We start from the raw sequence: 10,465 nt of genomic DNA, 5'->3' as shown, positions 1-10,465 counted from the left end.
TTTAAAGAGCTTCAAAGCAAACACAACCTACCTTCAGGTAAAATTTTTCGCTACCTGCAAATTCGACATGCGCTTCAGACCAATATCCCTTATTTGTCCTCCATACCAGACTCTTCTCCATTGGACGACCGCTTACTCTCTGAACTGCTCCTAACAAAGGCTGTGTCCTGCACTTACCGCAAGCTCTGTAATAACTTACCTGATTCCTTCCAGACCCTCCAGGACCAATGGCAGGTAGACGTAGGGCCCATAAACGATGAAGATTGGGAAATGGCGTTAATGTCTCCTAGGGAAACGGCGATAAATCATCGCTTTCGTCTTATCCAACTAAAAATCCTGCATCGCTCCTACCTCTCGGGGGTACTTCTCACAAAAATAGGTTGCAGGACAGACACACTATGCCTCAGAGGCTATGGTCAGGATGGCACTTTTTATCATATTCTCTGGAGATGCCCCGAGATACACCCTCTATGGGATAATGTCACAAACAAAATGAGGGACACGTTAGGAATACAAATCAATCTGACACCAGGGTTGGGGATCCTGAACATTTGGGAGGCCACTGATCTGACTGAACTAGAACAACAGTGGGTGGCACTGGGGTACCTATTAGCAAAGAGAGCTATTGCAATGTCTTGAGGTTCCAACTCACGGCCTTTAACAGTTGGCTGGGTGGCAGAAATGGATCGCTGCATGATAGCAGAGAAAGAGGTATATAAATGCGAGGCTGCCCTAAGAAATGGGATCGGAAATGGCAGGGTTGGAACATGTTCAGGGACGAGATTTGCACATCACCGACAGAAGGCAATGCGCAGAAGAACAGAACAGTGAAACTCTTGTTGGTAATTATATGTAAAAGTGCATGTTCAATAATGTACCTTCTAATTGATATGTTCTTTGTTCTGCATACTGATTCTGTGATTTGATTTAATAAAATGTTATATAAAAAAAAGTGTTACAGAAACCATATCGAGTGGAATTTACAGATAAGGATCTAGAAAATATGAATGTGTCCGGTAAGAAACTACAGGTAAAGGAGTTGATGAATATTTTGCAAAAGTGGGGAGACATTGACAAGTGGAGGACGAAGTGGACGAGAAAGAAGGAAGAAGCACAGGCAAAGGAAGCGTCCTCTGCATACTTGTTAAAAGAATCAGAAAAAGTAGAAAGATTGTGTCGCATGAGAGAAGTACCCGGTGGTGGGTATATTCATGTTCCATGGAGCCAACTGGATTTTTTGTCATTTACGATCGATTTTCCTAGATTAAGAGAGAAACCAGTTGAATGGTACAAACAAGATGAAAGATTTATGATGGTTTTTGCTAAAGGATTTGGATGGTTTGTTTGACATAGTGGTGCCTACTGATTTATGGATGGAGTGTAAAATTACAGTAGATTGGCCAAGCGAGGAATATCCGAGGGACTCAAAAACAGGGGCACCCACAGATGAGGTGATGAAGAAATATCATCAATTAATTACTTTTCTGAAAGGGAAAGTCCCTCCAAAAGAAACAGATTGGGTAAAGATAGACAGAACAACTCAAGAACCGAATGAGTATGTACATGCGTATTATGAGAGACTGCTACAGGTGTTTAAGCAGTATAGTGGCTTTGAGAACATTGGAGATAAGGATATGGGACATTTCGTGTATAGGTTTGTGTATGGTCTGAAACCAGAGATTAGTCAGATTCAGCAGCACATGTTGTGCTGGCAGGGAAAACCGATAGATGATATTTTGAAATATGCAAAATATTGTGGGGACGATATTGAGGCGAGGCATAGAAAGCAAAAAGAGAAAATTATGTGGGCACAAGTGAAATTGCAGAACAACAGGAACTTAAGTTGAATAGCCAGACTGATGGTCAGATGAAAGAACAGAATCAGAGTGATCATGCGGCGAATGGTGGTAAATCAAGAGGATGAATGAATAGAGAGGATTCAAGGAAGAAATTTCCTTGCAATGCGTGCGGAAAGCTTGGATATTGGAAGAACGAGTGTAAGAGTATTCAGAATAATAATGGGCCAAACCAAAATTTAAATCCACAGACGCAGAATGAAGTACTTATGAATCCGCCGCAGCAGGTAGTTAAGGTGCCACCAGCTCCTATGCCAAATTTTGTGAACCAGCCAAAGTACAGTGCGGACGCCGGATTTCAAGGAGGAAGTTGTAAGAAAAATTCTGTGGTTTCACAATATCTTTTACAGAATAATGATGATGAAATTAGGTACTTGCAATGACGGTGCCTGAGGGGGAAGGAAGAGGAGTGCGTACTTGGCGCATCCTTACCGGTTGATCAGTCAGGGCTATTTGTTGATGGGAAAGTGGAAGGCAATGATATCACTTTTCTATTGGATACTGGGGCTACCCATTCTACTGTGAGAACAGCAGACATCTCAAACCTACCCCTCTCGGGAGATTCAATCCACGTCGTCGGAGTTTCAAATTAACAAATCAGAACCCCAATCACAGAACCAATGGAAGTGCACATCGGAAATTTGCATAGATTCGTAGTTTGTGATTCTAGTCCAATACATTTATTAGGAAGGGATCTATTGTGCAAATGAATTGCACAATTTATTGCACACCGGAAGGTGTTACTTTCCAAACCCCTGATGACGATATTGTATATAAGATAATGCTTGCTAAACAAGGTACAGAGGTAGATGAAATGTATTCTTTAATGACAGTAACTGATTTACCAGAAGAACTGAAAACAACAGTGAACCCAGAAGTATGGGATTTCACAGGAAAATAAATAGGGCTAATGTCAAATGTAGACTCAGTGAAGGTGACAGTGAAAGTAGGTGCAGTTTATACCAACACCAGACAATCCAACATGAGTCCAGAGGTGAAAGCCGGAGTGGCTTCAGAAATCGACCGAATGATTAACCTCTTCTGTGCCCATGACGAGATAGTCTCGTCATGGAGCACGGTCGCGCTGTGCCCATGATGAGACTATCTCGTCATGAACCCCACCCGCGTGTGAAACGCCCGGCACAGGAGGGGGAAAGGGCGTGGCACCGAAGGGGTTAAAGGAAATGATGAGTAGTCCTTGTAATCCGCCTATACTAGGACTTAAAAAGCCTAGCGGAAAATATAGTATAGGATTTGAGAAAAATCAATAAAATGGTAGTGCCTTGTTGTCCCGTAGTGCCAAATCCAGCAATGATTCTTTATCAGATACCCCGCAATGCAGGCTGGTTTACAGTAATGGATTGATTCCAAGCCTTTTTCTCTATTCCGTTACATCCAGACAGCCAGTATCTTTTTGCCTTTAAGTTCGAAGACCGTATCTTGGCATGGTGCCAAGTTCCTCAAAGGTATACAGAAAGTCCCTAAATTTTTAATCAAATACTGAAAAAGTGTCTAGAAAAGTTAGTTATGCCCAGAAATTCAGTCCTAGTACAATGCATTGATGATTTACTAGTGGCATCAAAAGTGCGAGAAGACTGTGTTACTGATTCAATTGCGTTGCTGAACCATTTGGCTGACGGAGGACACAAAGTGTCTCCAGAAAAAATTGCAATTTTGTCAAACAGAAGTTAGATATATAGGCCACAAAATAGAAAGAAGAGTGAGAAAGGTGACCCCTGAGAGAATTAAGATAATCAAGCAAATGCAGTTACCACAGACGCAAAGGGAGATAAGAATGTTTCTCGGAGTGGTTGGGTACTGTCGACAGTGGATTGTTGGGTTTTCCCTGCTGGCAAAGCTATTGATTCAGATGACACGGAAAAGAGCGAAGGATCCAATTGTCTGGAACGATGAATGTGTGGAAGCATTTGTGAAATTGCGAAATTGTTTGTGTGAGGCCCCTGCTTTAGGCATGCCTGATTATACGAAAGAATTTGCACTGGTCTGTTGTGAGAGAGAGAATTGTGCGCTTTCAGTCTTTACCCAGAGGCATGGATTAAGCCGACATCCAGTAGCATATTTTTCTGCTACCTTGGATCCTGTGGCCTCAGCTTTACCTGGCAGCTTAAAAGCAGTAGCTGCTACTTGTAAGAATCTGGAGAAAAGTGAGTAAATTGTGATGGGATATCCAATTAAGGTTTATGTCCCACATTCAGTTGAGATTATTTTAACAAGAACTCGAACACAGCATCTTACCCCCTAGTCGGATGACTAAGCATGAAAGAGTAATTCTTGGACCAGAAAATGTGACAGTAATTAGATGTACACTGGTAAATCCTGCCACATTATTACCAGATCCACGTTGTAAGGAAGTGTAAGCTGAAGTAGATCATGATTGCTTGGATGTGACTGAGATGTGTACCAAGCCCTGCCCTGATATAAAAGAGGAGCCCCTGAAAGAGCCAGATCATGAACTATTTGTAGATGGCTGATGCCTGAGAATGGAGGGAGGAGGACTCAGTGCAGCGTACGCTGTATGCAAGTTATCTGGGATTTTTGAAGCATCCTCTTTACCGGGAGTCAAGTCTGCACAAGTAGCCGAATTGGTGGCCTTTACAAAAGCATTCAAAATTGGGAAAAATTGGAGAACAACCATATTTATGGACAATCAATATAGTTTCGGGGTTGTGCATGACTTCGGCCAGTTATGGATGCAGAGGGGTTTTCTGACCTCTTCAGGATCCCCCATCAGAAATGGCAAACATGTGAAAGAATTGTTGGAAGCAACACAATTGCCAAAAGAAATAGCAGTGGTCAAGTGTGCTGCTCACCAGTCAGGAAATTACTATGTGGGAGGGGGTAACAGATACGCTGACCAAATTGCTCAATATTGTGCAAGAAATAATATGGTTTTGAACAGAAAAATTGAAACAAATGAAATCAGCTGCCAACTTATGTTATTCTCAGCCTTAGACACATGGGATGGGGTGAGACAATTGCAGTATGAAATTGAGTTAAGCGAAAAGGAAAATTGGATAAGTTCAGGTTGTGAAACAAGGATAGAGGGTGATGTATGGGTGTACACTGATGGCAGACCAGTCATGGCAGACTGCCTGCTTTCTCAAATGACAAGAATGTATCATGGAGACACACATGTAGGTAGGGATGTCATGATCAGACTATTTAGACAAAATTGGTACAACCCAAGGTTTAGGGAAGTCGCAGAGAGTCTTTGCCAGAGATGCTTAATTTGTCAACAGCAGAACCCAGGCAGGAAGACAGTGGTCAGTTGGGGAAAAATTGGAAAGACAGAAGGGCCATTCACAAGACTACAGCTTGATTTCATAGAGTTACCTCCAAGTAACGGAATGAAGTACATCCTTGTCATAGTGTGTTTGTTTTCACGATGGGTGGATGCATACCCCACTAAGAGAAACGACAGTCTTACAGTTGCTAAGTTACTGTTGAGGGAGTTGATTCCACGTTTTGGTTTCCCAGTCACTTTAGTATCAGATAAAGGACATCATTTTGATTAATCTGTGAAGCATTAAAAATTGAACAAAAACTGCACTGTGCATACCGCCCAGAGGCTTCTGGCATGGTTGAGCAATTAAATGGCACAATCTAATCAAGGCTAAGTAAAGTATGTGCATCCACATCACTGAATTGGCCAGACGCATTGCCTCTTGTGTTTATGGGACGCCAAAGTATTACTGACAGGAAAACAGGATTGAGTCCCCATGAGATACTTATAGAAAGGGAAATGAGATAAGCATTTATTCCTGGACATAAATTGCTAAATATAACTGATGATCTAGTATTGGACCATTGCAAAGGGTTGGCTGACCTAGTGCGTTCTGTCTCTCACCAAGTTGGAGAAGACGCAGTGGTCAGGCAGCCAGCACAGGCGCATGATTTGAATCCTGGGAATTGGGTGGTGGTGAAGAAACATGCCAGAAAGTCGTGCCTAGCACCCAGGTGGGATGAACCACGTCAAGTCATACTGGTCACTACAACAGCAGTGAAATGTGCAGGTTTACCCAATTGGGTTCATGCCAGTCATACCAAAAAGGTACCAGATGCTACTGAAAAAGAACAACAACTGAGAGAACAAGTTGAAACAGCTGAAGGTTGTGAAGTCGAAGAATCTTGAGTAATAGATTCTGAAACAATAGACTAGGAACAACCGAGCACAAGTCAGGAGGGCTGGATACCAGTGGTTGTCACACCTGAGGTTGTTATTCGAATAAGAAGCAGAACCAGCTTAGAAAGACAAGAAACTAGTGGGGACCAGATTGGTGTAGAAGAACACGCTCAGGAAAAGGTGAACAAAGCTACTCGAGACCCTTAGCAGGACCAGACAGGGAAAGAAGAGCGTACTCAGGCAAAAGCAAATAGACCTACCCAAAGACCTGAGCAGGGACAGATAGGAGAAGAAGAACACGTTCAGGCAGCAGAAGAACAAATTTTAGTAAGACCTGAACAGGACCAGTTAGGAAAAAAGGAACAGGTTCGGGCAGAAGAAGATCAATATGAAATAAGACCTGAACAGGTAGAGAGTGACTCTGAAGAAGAGGAAGAACAGATAGTGCCTAAACGTAACAAAAATAAAAGAGCTCTTGAGAAAGACGAACAGGGTGAAAGTACAGTACAAGTTAAAAGGGTCAGAAAATGTGACCACTGGCCAGGTGGAGTCAAAAGATTAAGATACTATCTGAGAAAACCAAATGAAAGACCTGAGCAATTGAATGAGGTTACTATTCAACCTCAGTCTAAGCAGTCGATTGTGAAAAACACTCGAAGAAGTCCAAGACTGAGAATCTTGAACAATAAGTTCAAGGGTCCTGAATGGACCTATGTAATATTAGAGGAATTTGAAAATTTGGATTTGAATGAAGAGGCAGAAGAAGAAATAAATGCTGCACAGATTGATGAAGTAAAAGTGAGGCCTCCTTGAGAACCAAAAGTTTGAATTTACAAGTAAAGAAAAGAAGAGAAGAAGAATCTTCTTAGACTAAAATGGCTAAAGACAGGGTTACAGAACGACCAAAACGAAGTTGCACTCAGAAATGCTGTAGCGCTTGCATATGTAGCATTTTATTAGTGGTCACAGTATGGCTATTTCTAACAGTAGCAGTTCCTTATTTTATGATAACAGACAAAAAGAACGACACAGATACTAATGAGAAAACAGCCACCATGAAAGGGAATAGTGTAGAATTAGAAGCAGTAGATGAGATAGATTTACATCATACACTATCAGGTAATTACATCTTTAAATGTTTTCACCAAGTTGTTGTTTCAGTACGTAGATACAATGAAGATTAGTGATTGTTAAGTTTGTATGAAATTACCAGCTTCAGTGTCAGAGGGAGTTACATACCATCATTTACCTTTAACATATGGTATCTCATGTAGTGTATAAACAAGTCTATTCTATAAAAAAAGAAAACTTCAATATTATTACTAAAACTTAGATGTAGTATTTTCAGAAATTCCTATTCAAAAGAATATGAATCCAGTGCTTAGTAGTCCAGACGCACAGTTTATGGGTGAATTTTTCTTAAGAATTAAGTCAATAGATATAGTAAAGGCCCACAAACAAAACATGCACATTACGTGAAGAAGAGAAGGTGTTTTTGAATTTAGTTGAAGAAAGGAGGCAGGATTTCCAAGAAAAGCTGCTGAACAGAAAACCCATGTACCTCCATGGGCTGAGAAAGAGGGAATTTATACAACTGGCAAAGCTCATGCTGCAATGTCACTAGACTTTGTCAAGAAAGGGAAAATCTGCCTCCATAGATTAAAGACAGATTATAATAATGTATTTATTGGTTCCAGTGATTGTGAACATAACTTCCTGATTTTGGGAGGTTGGGGACTAAAAGGGGGAACTGATCCAGTATTTCCTGGGGTTTACTACGTGTGTGGGAATAATGCTTATTATAAATTACCTGCACGGTGGTACGGAAGTTGCAACTTTGGGATTGTATTTCTGAAAATTTACCACGTAAAAAGAATCACTGGAAGCAATAAAAATGATAACGCACTAACAAAGAAAAAGAGCTTGTTTTTCAGAAATAGTAGGGGACATATTTGGTGCATTGAAACCTTCAGTGGGAGTCATTCTAAATTCACATAGAATCTGTCAATTGTCAACAGTAGTTGATCGTCTCTCGACTGATACTGCTGGGGGTTTCTTGATGATTAATACGGAAATGGCTGCAATTAGGTCTATGGTTTTACAAAATCGACTTACGCTGGATATATTATTGGCCAAAGAATGGGGAGTCTGTAAAATGCTGAAATTGCAACATTGTTGCACTTACATACCTGATAAAAGTAGGGAAATCAGAGGGTATATTAAGAATATTACAAAACTTCATGAAGATTTGAAACTACGCAAGGTTGACAGTGTATGGGAAAGACTAACAAAGAGTATTTCTTCAATAGGGACTGAGTTAGGAAAAGGTGTTTTAGGTCAAGTAGTTCTTCCATTACTTGGTATAACAATAATAGTTTTAACAATAATGATATGGTGTAAATGTTGCAGAAAAAAAGGGAAGGGAAGAAAATATGAAGAGAATGGGAAAGAAAAGAAAATATGAAGAAATTCAGCTGGAGTAAATGAAAGGAAAATTGTATAAAAGAATGAAAGACTTGAAAAAAAAAAAGATGAGATTAAGAACAAAAAAGGAGGAAAAGAAACTGAGATATGCTATAGTTGGCATCTGATTGGGATGGATACATTTGTGATGGCTCAAAATGCCATCAGAGAGGGGATTGATGGAGCAAGGACTCGTAGAAAAGAGACTTGCTCAGAAGCAATCCTCTCATTTAACTCCTTAATATGTTATTAATTACGTATTGTGTAAAACTAATGGACGCCACATAAAAATGAGGGTTAGAGAAGCTTGCATATATGTTGTTTACTAACGTGAATAACTCAAACAAATTTCTAAAATGGCTTTAAAAGGGAAATCTTTATTGCGCATGCGTCAACTGCATCTATGCCGCATGACGAGCTGTCGCTTGGAGGGAAATTCTTGCGCATGAATAGAAGGAACTAATATGGAGTCTTGAAGACTCACGTGCATGGCACCTGCTTAACTGCAACGAAATCGAGCTATTTTACTAATGCTAATGCGGGGAAAGTATTAATAAGTAAAGGGGGTTAGAGTCGATATAGGTGGTATACAGTGAACCCATTTATTTTTTAAAGTAACATCTGTCTTTCTGACTATCACTAGTGCGCATTTGGGCCCCTTGGGTATGTCCGAAGTGAGTCGAGTCACATGGGTTTTGTGCATGGCAATTGAAAGTCAGCCCGGAAGAATGAAGTGTGAGTCAAGAAGAGGACAAGGACACAGCCTGCCTGAGCCTGGGAACAGGCAGTGAAGAACCTGAATGAATTAGACTATATGATCAAATAAACACATTTTTTGCAAATGAAATGTGAATGCAGGTGGGAAAATAAAGTATGAATAAAAATTAAGGGTATGGGTTTGTTGACAAAGGGCTAACTGAAAAGAGTGATATGTAAGCATGGTGTGATTATCTTCCCGCCCTTGCCTGACCAATCAGAATTAGTATTTTTATGATATTGCAACTTTAGTGGGTGGAACATTAAGGACGAAAGGTATAACTGAGGTAGTTTTAGTTAATTAATTAGCAGAGCTCGGGATGATGTCTGAGAGAGATTTTGATGCTGAGATGCTAATGAAGAATCGAATGCTGAGCCTGATATCCTAAAATGTTAGGATTAGAAAGAAGATCGCGGAAGAATCTCGAGGAGGAAGAGAGTGTCAGAGAGGGGTGCGACGCAGTCATCGGTATTCTAGAGAGGTCATCTATCCTGTCATGATTCCTGTCCTGAAGCCTTTGTCGCCTGATCTATCCCGGGGTACCCTTACCAGCCCTTTGGCCAGGGGGTTGATCTTCACACCATCCTAGGTAATTATAACTTTGTGAATTTGCAGATGTTCTTTTCTCTCTGTCCTCTCCTTTCTGAGCATAAGTCATTGCAAAAGTACAAAGTATGTGTTTGATGATTGATTAATTGAAATCGTCTCTCCTATGAGTGACATAGACTGTCTGTACTTTGAAGTGGTTCACATGAAATTAATTTAGATAAAGATTTAAACTTTTCCAAGTCTGTGGTCATTTCATTATAATGAAAGAGGGTTAATTTATGTAATTTCACCATCAACTAGTTCAACTAATGGTCCATCGACCAGAGGAAAGAACTTTTTGATCAGTGCAAGGCTGGTTAGGAATAAGAGGTAACTAATCTTAAATTTCGAAACATAAACTTTGACTCCAGCGGTTTACCAAATTGTGTGTGTGTTTATGGGCTCAGGTGAGTATGTGGTATTGGAGTATCTGTTGTTGGTACGCCACTGGATCACTGTCATAAAAGACATTTAAAATCAAAGGAAAATGTAAAGGAATTAAGAAATTATCAACATTTAATGCTAGCGCCTCTTATTCTAATAAGGGAGTTTACTATCACGTTACTTACATTTAGTTGTACCTGGGAGCGATCTGTTTTGTTTGTGGAAATGCAATTACGTTCCTTATAAAACAGGGTCATATGAAATGCACTGTGA

This window comes from Triturus cristatus, chromosome 3_2 (genome assembly GCF_964204655.1).
Source record: "Triturus cristatus chromosome 3_2, aTriCri1.1, whole genome shotgun sequence".
Lineage (NCBI taxonomy): Eukaryota > Metazoa > Chordata > Amphibia > Caudata > Salamandridae > Triturus > Triturus cristatus.
The sequence above is the reverse complement of the archived record's forward strand: the minus strand, read 5'-3'. Positions refer to the sequence as shown.